At 48.0% G+C, this 16,178-nt stretch overlaps 2 long non-coding RNA genes across 2 annotated transcripts; both read right to left on the bottom strand.

Moving 5' to 3' along the window:
• Positions 1-214: 214 nt before the first annotated feature.
• LOC309519159 lies at positions 215-4,646 on the bottom strand. The gene is made up of 4 exons (XR_014213700.1): positions 3,312-4,646; positions 2,875-2,937; positions 1,098-2,613; positions 215-354 (listed from the first exon to the last, which is right to left on the bottom strand). It is a non-coding gene; the product is annotated as an uncharacterized lncRNA (long non-coding RNA).
• A 7,095-nt stretch (positions 4,647-11,741) lies between these two features.
• On the bottom strand, positions 11,742-14,630 carry LOC309519198. The gene is made up of 2 exons (XR_014213746.1): positions 12,897-14,630; positions 11,742-12,433 (listed from the first exon to the last, which is right to left on the bottom strand). It is a non-coding gene; the product is annotated as an uncharacterized lncRNA (long non-coding RNA).
• Positions 14,631-16,178: the final 1,548 nt, after the last annotated feature.

Here is a 16,178-nt window from a genome sequence, read left to right as displayed (position 1 = left end):
TAATGCAAGGAATGGCCCCCACCTGTTAGCCTCCTCCCTAAAATATCACTGGTTTGCTCATTTCTATATATAGGGTGCCTCCATTCTGCATGGACTGGTTGCGTGGCCACATGTGCAAATGGCTTGAGATACCTATTAGGTCCATAAATTACCATATGGCAGATAGTCAATACAAAAAAAACCAGCGGCAATTTGTTGTTGACAAAGGACAACTCGGCATACAAAGGGCCCCATTACCTTTAGTAGCTTAGGGCCTCATCAGACCTAAATCCGACCCTGAGCATAGGCACCGTGTGTAGAAGTCATTCATTCATAGCCTTTCTCCTCCAGTTCTAAAGCCATCCTTGTTGGTACCTGTCAGAGCTGCCCAAGGTCCCAGCTCACAAAGGACCAACGCTGGTTCGTTGTTATATACAAAAGTCTTTATTGCAGTTCAGTTTGTCTTTCACATCAGCAGCGTGCAGCTCTACGTCTGGAACTCTAGACCGCCGAAGCTCCGTCTGAGTCTCCTCCCCCCAGACACCAGTTTAAGACTCTAGCCTTGCTCCACCTCTTCCTCTGCTCTCTCCTCCTCTGGGTCCGCCCGTCCGCTGGGGTCTCGCCCTTCCTAGACTCTTCTGACGCTGAGTCCCCTGATTCCTCTCCCTGCCTCCGGCGGGCTTTAGGACCTGGTTCCCAATCCGGGCTTTCTGCTGTCCCGCGCGCCTGTACATTTGAACTTGGCGCACGCGCCCAGCCGGCAACCTTCCTCCTGACCGTTTCACTGCTCCTGTCACTGCTTCCCCCTTCGGGGAGGCTAGCTGGACCTGACACCTGGGCCTCTTCCCCCCCACTCTGCTCTGGTGGGGAAGCTGGTCCTGATCTCCAGCTGCTGCTTTGGGAGTCCCCGCTGGCCCCCTGTTTCTGGTGTGTCCCCCCTGGGACCCCCCTCGCCCTGACCATCGGCGCCTCCTTCTGGGAATCTTCTGATTCGCTGGAGAAGCTCATGGAATCTCTCGGGTCACTGTCATACTCCCCTATGGTGCCCTCAGATCCTTCCCCTTCGCTCTCCATCTCCTCTCTCCCCTGTGCCTCTGTCCCTGAGCCCCTGACAGTACCCATCACTGCCTCCTGTGAAAGTGAGTTCCGTAGTTCGATTATGTGCCATGTGAAGAAATAATTAGTTTTGCCTCCCTTTCCTCCTCCCTCCCAACGCCACCTTTCAAGAGCTAAGGAGCAACTTTTGTGTTTAGTCCTCAGGTGTTCTTGGGCAAGGTCTTGTAAATCCAAAATCCCACTGGGAATGCAGAAGCTCTTAGGCCTGGCTCTGGCATAGCTCAGTTGGTTAGAGTGTGGTACTCATAATGCCAAGGTTGCAGGTTCGATCCCTGTGTGGGACCGCTGCTTAATCCTGCGTTCAGGGGTTTGGACTAGAAGATCCTCAGTTTCCCTTCTGTAATGGCCGGTGGCTCTTTCTATCCCTTCTGTAATCTCTCGGATGTAATAATAATAATAATAATAATAATAATAATAATAATAATAATAATAATAATTTATTATTTATACTCTGCCCATCGGGCTGGGTTTCCCCAGCCACTCTGGGTGACTCTCAACCGAATGTTAAAGACACAATACAACACTAAACATTCCCTAAACTTCCCTAAATGGGGCTGCCTTCAGATGTCTTTTAAAAGTAAGATACAGTGGTACCTCGGGTTACATACGCTTCAGGTTACAGACTCCGCTAACCCAGAAATAGTTCCTCGGGTTAAGAACCTTGCTTCAGGATGAGAACAGAAATTGTGCTCCAGCGGCACGGCAGCAGCAGGAGGCCCCATTAGCTAAAGTGGTGCTTCAGGTTAAGAACAGTTTCAGGTTAAGAACGGACCTCTGGAACGAATTGAAGTACTTAACCTGAGGTACCATGGTAGTTGCTTATTTCCTTGACATCTGATGGGAGGACGTTCCACAGGGCAGGCGCCACTACCGAGAAGGCCCTCATTAAGGATTGTGTTTCACGAGAAAGAGGGAGACCAGGATTCCAAGATTCCTCCGTGACTCAGAATTAATCAGGAGCTCTAAATATTGTGGCTGAAAACCAGCTTTTGCTCTCCTCCTCCTCCTCCTACCCTCCACCCCATTTTTCTAGTCCGGGGTGTGGCTTCAAATATTTAGGGAGTTGTTGAGCCAGATAGTATTTGACTTGGCCCAAAGTTAGCTGCATTCTCCCCCCCACTCTATTATTTTAAACTCAAGTTGTCATTTCAAGGCAATAGTACATTAATCTAGTGAAGGGTTGTTAAAATATTTGACCGTGTTATTTATGGAGCCATTTTTCAGCCGTGATGGAAGATCACTGCATGGTTATGACTCTTGCTAACTGCATGCTCTCGACCATGAGGTAAGGTGAGGCAGACCCCCCAGGTGGTAGATTTGGGGCACCATTAAAGAGTTGGGAACAAATGGATTTGACTTGTAGGAGACATCAGTCCTGCAGGTAGAGACCTGACTTCAAGACCTTTCTGCAGCCCCCCCTCCCCACAATAGGTTGGGATGAGGAGGGATGCATATGGCGTGTGATTTATGGATGAGTAAATCTACACAAATTTGGTTTCACTTTTTTATTTTTTCAATCTCGAGCTCAGAAGAAGAAGAAGAAGAAGAAGAGTTTGGATTTGATATCCTGCCTTTCACTCCCTTTAAGGAATCTCAAAGTGGCTAACAGTCTCCTTTCCCTTCCTCCCCCACAACAAACACTCTGTGAGGTGAGTGGGGCTGAGAGACTTCAGAGAAGTGTGACTGGCCCAAGGTCACCCAGCAGCTGCATGTGGAGGAGCGGGGAAGCGAACCCGGTTCCCCAGATTACGAGACTACCGCTCTTAACCACTACACCACACTGGCTCTCAGTTCTACACATTCCTGCATCAGTTTGTTCTGCATCGGCATTTTAATGCAAATCTATCCATTATACGGGACGCGGGTGGCGCTGTGGACTAAAGCCTCAGCGCCTAGGGCTTGCCGATCGAAAGGTCGGCGGTTCGAATCCCCGCGGCGGGGTGCGCTCCCGCTGCTCGGTCCCAGCGCCTGCCAACCTAGCAGTTCGAAAGCACCCCCGGGGGCAAGTAGATAAATAGGTACCGCTTACCAGCGGGAAGGTAAACGGCGTTCCGTGTGCGGCTCTGGCTCGCCAGAGCAGCGTTGTCACGCTGGCCACGTGACCCGGAAGTGTCTCCGGACAGCGCTGGCCCCCGGCCAATAGATGTGAGATGGGCGCACAAACCCCAGAGTCTGGCAAGACTGGCCCGTTCGGGCAGGGGTACCTTTACCTTTACCTATCCATTATACACATTTTTGTAGTTTTGCCTAATGTACATATTTTCCCACCACATATAACTTTTGTACGCTGTTTTCATACCTCAGATTACATACGCTTCAGGTTACATACGCTTCAGGTTACAGGCTCCGCTAACCCAGAAATAGTACCTCGGGTTAAGAACTTTGCTTCAGGATGAGAACAGAAATTGTGCTCCAGCAGCACAGCAGCAGCGGGAGGCCCCGTTAGCTAAAGTGGTGCTTCGGGTTAAGAACAGTTTGAAGTTAAGAACGGACCTCCAGAACAAATTAAGTACTTAACCCGAGGTACCACTGTATATGCATTAATATGCAGGCTTTACTCTAGCCAAGGCTTTTTAAATACACATTACTTACTTGGCAGGAGAACTGAATTGCAAAATTTGGAGAAGTGCCAGTTTTGAAGGATGGCAGTGTTTTCGTTTGCTACTTGTTTTGGAAAAATGTGTGTTTGGTAAGTTTGCCTTTAAATGTGAACTGAATTGAATTTCTCCCCCCATCCCTGCTTGTGACAGGGCCTTATCTGTTGTAGCACCCTGACTTGGGAATGCTTTTCCCAGGGAAGATTGCCTGGTGCCAACTCGGATGCCATTTCCACTCAAAGGCACAGGCCTTTTGATTTGCTCAAGCCAATCTCCTTTAACTGAGGCCCTCCAGATGCTTTGGACTACAACTCCCATCAGCCTCAGGCAACATGGCCAGGATGGGAGGGGGCTGATGGGAGTTGTAGTCCAAAACTACTGGAAAATCTCGGGTCGGGAAGAGCAGCTTAGGCTATTGTGCTGATTCTGTTTCTTGCATTTTAATATTGTTTTCCTCTGACTTTCATTCTTGTTTCTGCTGGTGGTGCCTTTAAGAACTATGTATAAATAATCAAAATCGGATGCTTTCTTGCATTGCCCTGCTGGAACTGACTCTTAAGTGAGTCTACTTTATCTGTCTTTAGAAAGAAAGAAAGTACTTGAATATGCTGTGCTTGTGTTTGTGTGCATGTGCGTGGCAAGGGTGTGTTTTAAGTGAATGTGTGTAAATTTATTACTCCCCTGTAAAAATGCTTTGTAGACTTGGCTAATCCCTGCAAAACAGCATCTCACTTTTCCTTAGGATGTCCCTATTCTCATTGGATACACACTTATGAAACTGCAGGTTATTACAACAATCCTGCTAATGTTTTTATCCGTCTGCAATTTATCTGTAAATATTTGCTTTGTAAATATTCGACAAACCATTTCCATTCTTTTGTTCAAAAAAGTTTGTTATCGTAATTTCTTATTCTTCTGGTAAGTTTCGCCTTTCCTGCATATTCCATAGGTTTTGGACCCATTCTTACATTGCTGACTGCCCTCCTTATCCAGTGATCAAGCAAGCAGAGGTGTGCAGACGAAGTCCACAGAGTTAAGAGAGGGCAACAGTTACATAGCGTTGCCACCCATCCTAAGTAATACAGAACCGCCCAGTATTTCAGTGTAAAATCCTATGTCCTGTATTGATTCAATACAGGATGCAGTTTGTCCTGTATTTCCACCCATGGGGCCTCTGTCCACATCCAGCTGGAGGGTGATGCTGCTGAGATTTTAAATATATGTCCATTGTTTAGGGGTATGTGTACCCCTGGGTACCCCCAGAAAAACACTGCCCTTAACAGACTAGTTCTCAGGATTCTTCTTGACCTCTGAGCACAATTGTTATATGGTGACAAGACCTCACTCCTGTCAGCAATCGTGCTGCAGCATTCTCGGTTAAATAGAAGTTTCTGGGGTGCCTCAGACAGGAGGAGAAGGTTTAAAAACAGCAGCAGCAGCCTTCTCTGTCTTTCACAGATGTCCCAATCCTGATTGGATGCTAATAGCAAAACAGCAATGTTACCTGCAGTTTAGCCTTTGGAAGCCAGAGAACAAGGCTCCAGTGTTGTGAATCTTAATGGGAGAATAAACTTTTTTTTTTAATAGTTTCTTCTCTAGCATGGTGAATCGTCAGTTCTGTTGCCACCCCAATGGCAGCCTCATTTCCTGTCACGGTGTTTCCTGAGTCTTGGACAGAAGTGAGCGTTTAATGTGTGAAGTAGGGGTTGGAATTTAGCACGGTGATTGGTCAGTTTCATTGTTACCACCTCCGATCGTGGCTTCCTTTCCTTTCCCCGTGTAATGCATGTTCTTTGTACTTTTGTCCATTTACTGTATTTATTTTCCCTGATTTGAACTATAAAATGGCGATTTTCTTGAGTAAAAAAAATTAAAAAATTATATCTATCTATCTATCTATCTATCTATCTATCTATCTCCCCATTGGAAAGCTCAGAAGGAAGCTGGCAGCCTGCAGATTGTGACAGGCAACTGAATGGCCCTGAAGACATCTGGGAGGTGGAAGACAGTCTTATCTCCAGTTACAGATAGGTAGCCGTGTTGGTCTGCCATAGTCAAAATAAAAAAATTCCTTCCAGTAGCACCTTAAAGACCAACTAAGTTAGTTCTTGGTATGAGCTTTCGTGTGCATGCACACTTCTTCAGATACACTGGAACAGAAGTTGCCACATCCTTCTATATAGTGAGAAGGTGGGGAGGGGTATTACTCAGAAGGGTGGTGGGAATGGGAGATTGGCAGATAGCTGATCTGACAGGCTCATCTCAGCTATCTGCCAATCTCCCATTCCCACCACCCTTCTGAGTAATACCCCTCCCCACCTTCTTACTATATAGAAGGATCTGGCAACTTCTGTTTCAGTGTATCTGAAGAAGTGTGCATGCACACTAAAGCTCATACCAAGAACTAACTTAGTTGGTCTTTAAGGTGCTACTGGAAGGAATTTTTTTATTTAGTCTTATCTCCCTCGCTCTAGACTTGAGGACTGGGAGATGTCAGGCCATAATGATTAATGGCCTTCAGTAGGTTGGTTCCCTCTGGAGAGGGGAACTGATCCCAGCTGGAAGGAGCAGGAGAGTTTAATCCTCCCAGACCTCCCTCTTCCCTTTCCCCTACAAACCCATTCCAGAATTCCTCAGCTCGGGTTGGTTTGCTCAGCATTCCTGCCTCACATCTTTGGCACCCGTCAGTGTGTGATTAATACACTGGAAGGTGCAGCAATTTCCTGAATATCCAGTGAAGGGCTGAAAAGAATCTCTTTTTTTAAAAAAAGTGTTCTTTCTTCTTCTTTTTAAAAAATCTGGATGAAAGCGCCAATGACTTGTGTTTTCATCTTCTTTCTCGCAGCTCGGTGATTCATCTCTTTGGAATAAATACCCTGAACATCACCAGTTTATGTTAGAATCTGAGCATGATTCTGACCGCTTGCCAGAGCAACCAGTTGCCGGTGGCTCCTTTTGCTGTGATCAGTGCTTAAATCAACCATGTGCTGTATCTGCTGGTTGCTACGAGAACTCATAAAGACATCAGAAGCATAGCTGTCAACGTTTCCCTTTTTAAAAGGGGAATTCCCTTATTCCGAATAGGATTCCTTGGAAGAAAAGGGGAAAGTTTACAGCTATGATCAGAAGAGTCCTGCTGGATCAGACCAGGGTCCATATAGTTCAGCTTCCTGTTCTCTTGGTGTCCAACCAGACTCTCCCTGTGAGAAACTCACAAGTAGGACCTGAACACAGGCGCCATCTCCCCTCCTGAGATTTCCAGAAATTGGTACAGTGGTGCCTCGCAAGACGAAAAGAATCCGTTCTGAGAGTCTCTTCGTCTAGCGGTTTTTTCGTCTTGTGAAGCAAGCCCATTGACGGATTAGCGGATTAGTGCTATTAGTGGCTTTTAGCGGCTTATCGGCTTAGCGGATAAGCGGCTTAGCGGCTTAGAAAAAGGGGGGAAGGAAAAAAACCCCGCAGGAACTCGCAAGACATTGTCGTCTTGCAAAGCAAGCCCATAGGAGATTCGTTTTGTGAAGCACCTCCAAAACGGAAAACTCTTTCGTCTAGCGAGTTTTCCGTCTTGCGAGGCATTCATCTTGCGAGGCATTCGTCTTGCGGGGCACCACTGTATATGGCAGCAATACTGACTCCAGCCGTGGAGGCAGAGCCGAGCCATCATGGTTAATAGCCACGGATAACCCTCTCCTCTGTGCATTTGTCTAATAATCCTCTTTTAATCCACTCTATGCTGCCTTGGTCAGACCACACCTGGAACTCTGCATCCAATTCTGGGTACCACAATTTAAGAAGGATGTTGACAAGCCGGAAGAGCATCATATCATACATACTGTTAGAATTCCTGCTCCGTGATTAGTGTCATGGGATTGTTGTCTTTCACATGACGGTGTATGTTTTGGCTGCACAGAGTGGGAAGTGACGGAGACAGGATGTTTGTGTTACTGTATTCCGTGAAGTGGGACTATTGCCCTTCGTTCTTTCTCTTTGCTGTCTGATGCTAGAGAGAGAGGGAGCCATGTTGCAGGGCTCCGTGTTTGTTTATATGTAAATAAAGTGGATTAGCCAAAATGCTGAGTTGCTGAGGTCTGTTATGCAACTGCACAAACTCTGCGGATCCCTAAGTGTGCCGATGTCTGTTGGCATCAGTCGCTGTGATGTTCGGGCAGAAGAAAGCTTTTGAAGCTCCTGAACGATCTACCAGGAGGGAGAGAACATGCCAGTCAGGCATGTGTCTCTGCCAGAGGTCTACTCGAGTGTAGGACGAGCTCCTAACAACATCACAGAAGGAGGTGGTCTACAACAGAAATCCTGTCTGCCAGGATACCTGACAATGGCAAGTGATGGCTTTACTTTGGCAGCCCGGCCATTCTTTTGTGATGGCAAATACGACAATGGTGAGACTTTCCCATTTCCTTCCTCCTTGCAGAGAAACATTTGAGGTCAATTTGGGAGAGTCAAAATGCTCTCCTGTACTATTTCAGACACGTGGTTTATATACTTATGTATGTGTTTGCCTTGTAAATTTATGAACATTTAATTTATATATTAACGTAAAGTCTTAAAACACACCCAGGTTGGTTGCCATTACTGCCCCCTGTTTAACTATGCACTGCGTGAAGAAATACTTCCTTTTATCTCTCCCCAATCGTCCAACATTCAGCATCGGCACTGGACGTGTTATGAGAGAGGGAGGAAGACTTTTGTCTGTCTGCTTTTCCTGGAACGCTGCCCTTGCTCTCCTGCACTCCTGGCCCAGTCAGGAGAGAGAGAAGCCCAGCCTCTTTGGAAGGCATGGGGATGCAGGACAGCGAGAATAGCCTGCTTCTCTGGAGTATACTGCGGGGATGAATCATAGAATCATAGAATCATAGAATCATAGAGTTGGAAGAGACCACAAGGGCCATCAAGTCCAACCCCCTGCCAAGCAGGAAACGCCATCAGAGCACTCCTGACATATGGTTGTCAAGCCTCTGCTTAAAGACCTCCAAAGTAGGAGACTCCACCACACTCCTTGGCAGCAAATTCCACTGTCAAACAGCTCTTACTGTCAGGAAGTTCTTCCTAATGTTTAGGTGGAATCTTCTTTCTTGTAGTTTGGATCCATTGCTCCGTGTCCGCTTCTCTGGAGCAGCAGAAAACAACCTTTCTCCCTCCTCTATGTGACATCCTTTTCTATATTTGAACATGGCTATCATATCACCCCTTAACCTCCTCTTCTCCAGGCTAAACATGCCCAGCTCCCTTAGCCGTTCCTCATAAGGCATCGTTTCCAGGCCTTTGACCATTTTGGTTGCCCTCCTCTGGACACATTCCAGTTTGTCAGTGTCCTTCTTGAACTGTGGTGCCCAGAACTGGACACACTACTCCAGGTGAGGTCTGACCAGAGCAGAATACAGTGGCACTATTACTTCCCTTGATCTAGATGCTATACTCCTATTGATGCAGCCCAGAATTGCATTGGCTTTTTTAGCTGCCACATCACACTGTTGGCTCATGTCTAGTTTGTGGTCAACCAAGACTCCTAGATCCTTTTCACATGTACTGCTCTCAAGCCAGGTGTCACCCATCTTGTATTTGTGCCTCTCATTTTTTTTTGCCCAAGTGCAATACTTTACATTTCTCCCTGTTAAAATTCATCTTGTTTGTTTTTTGCCCAGTTCTCTAACGAAGCCCTGAATTTTCTCACATGGTTTAGCTGTCGCCCAGAGGACTTGGCTTGCTGCAAGTGGTGGCGATTCCATCAGTGTTGGTGGGATCTGGTGGGGTGAAAGGCAAGGGAGCCAAACAGGAGGTGGAGACGAAGCAGGATGCTGAATTAGATTGGCCCTTCTTCTAATCCAGCCAGCTCTTCTGATGCTCCTGGGAGCCTAAGGCGCAGTTGTGCATTAGGTAAAGGGATCCCTGACCGTTAGGCCCAGTCGCGGACGACTCTGGGGTTGCGGCGCTCATCTCGCTTTATTGGCCGAGGGAGCCGGCGTACATGTGGCCAGCATAATAATAATAATAATAATAATAATAATAATAATAATAATAATTTATTATTTATGCCCCGCCCATCTGGCTGGGTTTCCCCAGCCACTCTGGGCGGCTTCCAAAAGAATATTAAAATACTGTGATACATCAAACATTAAAAGCTTCCCTAAACAGGGCTGCCTTCAGATGTCTTCTAAAAGTCTGGTAGTTGTTGTTCTCTTTGACATCTGGTGGGAGGGCGTTCCACAGGGAGGGTGCCACTACCGAGAAGGCCCTCTGCCTGGTTCCCTGTAACTTGGCTTCTCGCAGTGAGGGGACCGCCAGAAGGCCCTCGGTGCTGGACCTCAGTGTCCGGGTAGAACGATGGAGGTGGAGACGCTCCTTCAGGTATACTGGACCGAGGTCGTTTAGGGCTTTAAAGGTCAGCACCAACACTTTGAATTGTGCTCGGAAACATACTGGGAGCCAATGTAGGTCTTTCAAGACCGGCGTTATATGGTAGCATGACTAAGCCACTTCTGGCGAACCAGAGCCGTTTACCTTCTCGCCAGAGCGGTACCTATTTATCTACTTGCACTTTGACGTGCTTTTGAACTGCTAGGTTGGCAGGAGCAGGGATCGAGCAACGGGAACTCACCGCATCGCACAATATAAAAGCAATAGCATTGGAGGGAGAGCTTGCTTCACAAAAGTGGCAGCCACACGCACCGTTTCTGGCAGCGCCATGTGCTGTGACCCAGCCGCGAAGGAAACCGAGCATAGCCTGAAATGCCAAATGCACGGGGAAGGTCCTGTGGAATGCAGGCATTGTCTAAATGCCTGGTGCATTCATCTTTTCTGCTGTTTGGTGCATTCAGGAACGCCCTGCCCTGGGAGTTTCTGGGTGATGACACCCTGGGGGAAAAGCAGGTAGATGGCTTAGCAAACACTCCAAGCGCTCTTGATCTTTGAAACCCATTAGGAAGCAAACACAGGACAACAGCCCAAGCAGTCTGGGAGCCTTGCCATAGCCGAGAGCTGAGCTGACTGCAGGCCAAAATACATGATGCGTTTTGTTCCGAATCTGACGGCAGGCCTGGGCATACCAGCCTCGGAATAAACGCCATTGAACAAGCCGGGACTTTCTTTGTAGTGAGTACCATATGAATGAGTTTATTACTTAGGTCACAGACCAGTTCCAGCTCACATACAATATCAAGGAAGTCATAAAACACGTTAGGGATACATTTGAATTTGCAATTAGGTATAACAGGGACAAAACAGATACAGTGGTACCTCTAGATACGAATGGGATCCGTTCTGGAGCCCCGTTCACATCTAGAGGTAAACGTAACTAGCGACGGTGTGTCTGCACACGCGCGCGTCGCTTTTTGATGCTTCTGCGCATGCGCGTGACGTCATTTTGAGTGTCTGCGCATGCACTCCATTACTTCCGGGTTGCCGAGGAGTGCAACTCGAACGTGCTCAACTCGAAGCATATTTAACCCGAGGTATGACTGTATAGCAACAGTTTAAAAAATATATAAATTAAAACTTAATCACTAAAATATAAAATTATCATTTAAGGCCTTAATCATTATGGTAGCTCAGCTTTGTTCCCTAAGTTTTAGGGCAATTGCACAGAATTTGGCTACCCCTAATGTGATCTCAGGGTCCTTGTCCTCTACCAGGGATTTTAGACATTGAAGTTCGGATTCATTTGGAGATTTTGCATAGCAGGTGTAATAAATACTGAGCTTATATTCCCGTAGAAACGGCAGCATAACAAGGCATGAGAGACAGTTTCTACCTCCGTCTACCTCCATTCTTTGTAGTAAGTACCGTATTGGCTCGAATATAAGCCGCACCCACAATTAAGCTGCACCTTTAAAATTATTGGGGGGGGGGAGGGAAGACTACCCAAAAATTACAATTGCTAAAATTGCAAATTGCTATTCAATTACTACAATTCCGCAGGCACTCACACCCTTAAATGGGAAATGTATAAGAAAATCCTACGGGTACCAGAGAGGACCCGCAAGTGAGTTAAACAGTCTCAAGCTTGCAAATCGGCAATAAAACACCCCCCCCCCCCCGTTTTGCTGCATGTTTCAGCAGTGACATCGTAAAAGCTAATTTTTGTAAGGTCACAAATTTAAGTTCCACTTTAACTTTCCACGGTCGGAATTTGGGAAAATAGTGCAGCTTATATTCGGACCAATACGGTAATGTGTACAGCAGGGCTAAGGAAGCTTTCCCAGCCTGAAGGCTGCATTGCCTAGTGGGCAGTCTACTGGGGGAATAGTGTCCCTGGTTTGTGGAGCTAGAGGTTAAAGTGACAGAGCCATGGCTGTGACCCTTACCCAGGGCCGGATTTAGGTTTGATGAGGCCCTAAGCTACTGAAGGTAATGGGGCCCTTTATATGTCCAGCTGTCCTTTGTCAACAACAAATTATCGCTTTTTTGTGTTGAATATATGCTATATAGTAATTTATGGACCTAATAGGTATCTAAAGCCATTTGCACATGTTGCCATGCAACCCATCCATGCAGAATGTAGGCACCCTATATATAGAAAGGAGCAAACCAGTGATTTTTTAGGGAGCAGGCAGGGCCCATTACTTGCATCATAGGAGCCTGCACAACACAAAACACTGTTGCTGTATGTAGGTTTTATTTTATTTGCTTTTTATCTTCTATTTTGGAAATGTACATCCAGTTTTTCCCCCTTTTAAATTTTTGGGGGGCCTCCAAGGGAGTGGGGCCCTAAGCTATAGCTTGTTTAGCTTATACGTAAATCTGGTACCAGTGGCGTAGCGTGGGGGGTGCCAGGGGTGCCGGCCGCACCGGGCGCAACATTGGGGGGGGGCGCGCTCGCTGCCTCCGGAGTCGCCGAAGAGCCTCGGGCGCAGGCTGTAGCGGAGCCGCATGTCTCGCGGAACCGCCGAGCTGTGCGCGTGTCCGGGCTGAAGGCGCCCGGCAGGCAGCGGCTCTCAGCGCTCGCCGCGGAGGATGCGCCAGGCAGCCCCTCCTCACAGCCCCGCCTCCGCCGGTGCTGCTGCAGCTGCTGGGCCGTTGCATTTTCCTCGCCTCTCTGCCCCCCTCCTCCTCCGGGCAAGCGGCGTCGTTTGGGCGCCAGCGCCAGCGGCAACTTGCAGGTTAGGGGTTAGGGGGGGGCGCAAGTTACTTGTCTTGCCCCGGGTTAGGGGGCACAAATTACTTGCGTTGCCCCGGGTGCTGACAACTCACGCTACGCCGCTGTCTGGTACTGCCTTTACCTTGGCACGGGAATCTGCACTGAAGCCATGCAAAGCTTTGAAAGGATGGTGGGGCAAGGAATTCAATTCTGTTCTGATTTAAAGGCAAGCCATCCTTTGAAAGTCACACAAGTTCTGCAGTGCAGCTCTACAGCCAGAGAATGTTTACGAGGATGCAAATATTTTGGAGAAAGTGTAAATAGACATGCATGCGTCAGTGAAAATAGCATTTGCATTAGGAGAAACTGCTTGTGTCTTTTTTTGTTGCGCTGTAGTGCAAAGCTGCCAACGACAGCAGAAGAACAGAAATGTTGGGGGGAGCGTTGCAGAAGAAGCAATAATGCCTAGAAGATGCATGGACAGCCCAGAATAAATTTACAATTAAAGGTAAAGGGACCCCTGACCATTAGGTCCAGTCGTGGCCAACTCTGGGGTTGCGGCGCTCATCTCACTTTATTGGCCAAGGGAGCCGACATACAGCTTCCGGGTCATGTGGCCAGCAGGACTAAGCCACTTCTGACGAACCAGAGCAGTGCACGGAAACGCCGTTTACCTTCCTGCCGGAGCGGTACCTATTTATCTACTTGCACTTTGACGTGCTTTCGAACTGCTAGGTTGGCAGGAGCAGGGACCGAGCAACGGGAGCTCACCCAGTTGCGGGGATTTGAACCACCAATCTTCTGATCAGCAAGTCCTAGGCTCTGTGGTTTAACCCACAGCACCACCCGTGTCCCAAAAATTATCATTAAAGAACTATTATTGCATCTTTGACATGTTGCAGGACACATGCACACACCAGTCTGGAGTAGATAGGGCTGAGTGAGAACTGGTTTTCAATATTGTGATATATCACCAGCTAGACATCCTTATATACCGATATATCATGATGTCTGAAATAAGGATGGAGCTATGTAGAGACAGTAGTTGGCTTAACGCCCCCCCCCCCCATTCTGGTTTTTGCATAGCACACACATGGAAACATATCATGAGTTGGGATATATCGCCAAGTCAAAACCGTTATCATGCTGTGGACTTCAAACTGGTTTGGGACGATTTAACATTATATCGCCCAGCCCTAGTCTGGAGGGACCTTCAGACTTGTAGATCAGCCTTGCCCACCATCTAGTGCAGGCATAGGCAAACTCGGCCCTCCAGATGTTTTGGGAGTTCACTTCCCATCATCCCTGACCACTAGTCCTGTTAGCTTGGGATCATGGGAGTTGTAGTCCGAAAACATCTGGATAGGCCGAGTTTGCCTATGCCTGATCTAGGGAGTCCAGGGTCGTCGTCTTCAACCGTGTGCATCCATATCTTGGTGAACCCCAGCTCCCATCCAGCCCAGCCCAGCATGGCCAACAGAGAGGGCTGATGGGAGTTGGAGTCCAGTGACTTCTGGAGGTTGCCTTGCTCCCATTTTAGCAGCTGCATTTTATAGTGGCTACATAGCACAAATAACAAGGCAGACTTCAGACTTTGCTTTGGCTGGCTTTCCCGAGCCTCCCTCCCTCTCTCCCCCACTCCCATTTCATTCACCGCTAATGGCATTGTTGAAAAGGGAAATATTTTCACCCTAATCAGCAGTAAACAAGAGTGATAAGAAACTGGTGCACACTGAGGATTTGGGCACAGTTTGGAAGGGCCCAGCGGCATTGCTTGTTTGCTTCTAAACTTTGCACCGCACCGCTTCAGTTCCACATTCGCATCCCTGGCGCAGCGTAGAAGCATAGGATACAGTGGTGCCTCGCAAGACGAAAAGAATCCGTTCTGTGATTCTCTTCGTCTAGCGGTTTTTTCGTCTTGCGAAGCAAGCCCATTGAAGGATCAGCGGATTAGTGCTATTAGCTGCTATTAGCGGCTTATCTGCTGATCAGATCAGCTGATAAGCGGCTTAGCGGCTTAGAAAAAAGGGGGGGAGGAAAAAAACCCAGCAGGAACTCACAAGACATTGTCATCTTGCGAAGCAAGCCAATAGGAGATTCGTTTTGCGAAGCACCTCCAAAACGGAAAACTCTTTCGTCTAGCGAGTTTTCCGTCTTGCGAGGCATTCGTCTTGCGGGGCACCACTGTACTATTCTATTAAATGATAATACTAAAATAAAATGATAACAGTAACAATATTAATTACATTCATATCCCAGCCGCCTTCCCAACGGAGCCCAGAGTAGTAAACACACGTGATAAGACTGGCCATCTTTCTGGATAGCTCAGTCTATGCCTGTTCTGAATCCACCTGGGAGGACTCAGGCGCTGCTTGTGGGCTTCCCTAGGGGGCAATCTTGTTGGCCACTGTTAAGAACAGGATGACGCCCCCCTGTTTGGCCTGATCCAGCAAGCTCTTCTCACGTTCTTCCAAAAATAAAATAAAATAAATGCCATCTGCTTCAGCTTGTTCTGCCTCTTGCCTGGTTTCAGCATCGCCCGATCATCTTCTAATTAACTGTCCTGTTCTGTTCAGCACTCGTAATTACTAACGTAAATTAGCTCCTCCGCTCTGCGGAATGCGGGCGGCGGCGGATAAACGCTTCCAATTTGGGCCGCTGCTCAATAAACCGTTCTTGCCGCATGCCAAATGCTTGCCTTAAGCATGGGCTGGATCTGTGCACATGCAATACCTAAAAGATAAGTATTGGCAGCAGTTTGACTTGGTCGAGAGATGGATGCCAGCGGTGTCCTCAGGCTCCGCCCCCGGCCTGGACTGTCTTCTTTACCTCTTCTGGTTGTGGAAGACGCAGAAGGGGGAGACCCATTGACTTCTTTAGCAGCCTGCCTAATCTCTGCCTAATCTCTGCCTCTTGGCCCTGCTCTTCTCCAGCCTCCGCTTCTGCCTCGGATTCTGGACTGCTCTCTGCCACAGGCTCTCCCCGCTCACTGAGCCCTGTTACTCCTTCAACTTCTGACACCTTGCTCTTCCCAGGGTTTTCTCTCTTCTCCCTCTGACCACTCGCTGTCATCCCACTCCCAATCCCTGGGCTCTGAGCCTTCTTAGGGCAGTGGGTTCTCAGTCTGTGGGTCCCCAGATGTTGTTGGACTACACCTCCCATCATCCCTGAGCTCTGGCCTTGCTAGCTAGGGCTGATGGGAGTTGTAGTTCAACAACATCTGGGGACCCACAGGTTGAGAAAGGTTGCCTTAGGGGTTCCTCAGCTGGTTCCTCCCACTTTTCCTCTGTATCCAAACAGTCTATGCCAGCCCCCGGCCTGGAAAAAGATTCCCAACATTGCCATGATGTACTTGATGTCTAGGGGCACAGGTGGCGCTGTGGGTTAAACCACAG

The sequence above is a fragment of the Podarcis vaucheri genome (assembly GCF_965113315.1).
Source record: "Podarcis vaucheri genome assembly, chromosome: 14".
NCBI lineage: Eukaryota > Metazoa > Chordata > Lepidosauria > Squamata > Lacertidae > Podarcis > Podarcis vaucheri.
The sequence above is the reverse complement of the archived record's forward strand: the minus strand, read 5'-3'. Positions and strand labels throughout refer to the sequence as shown.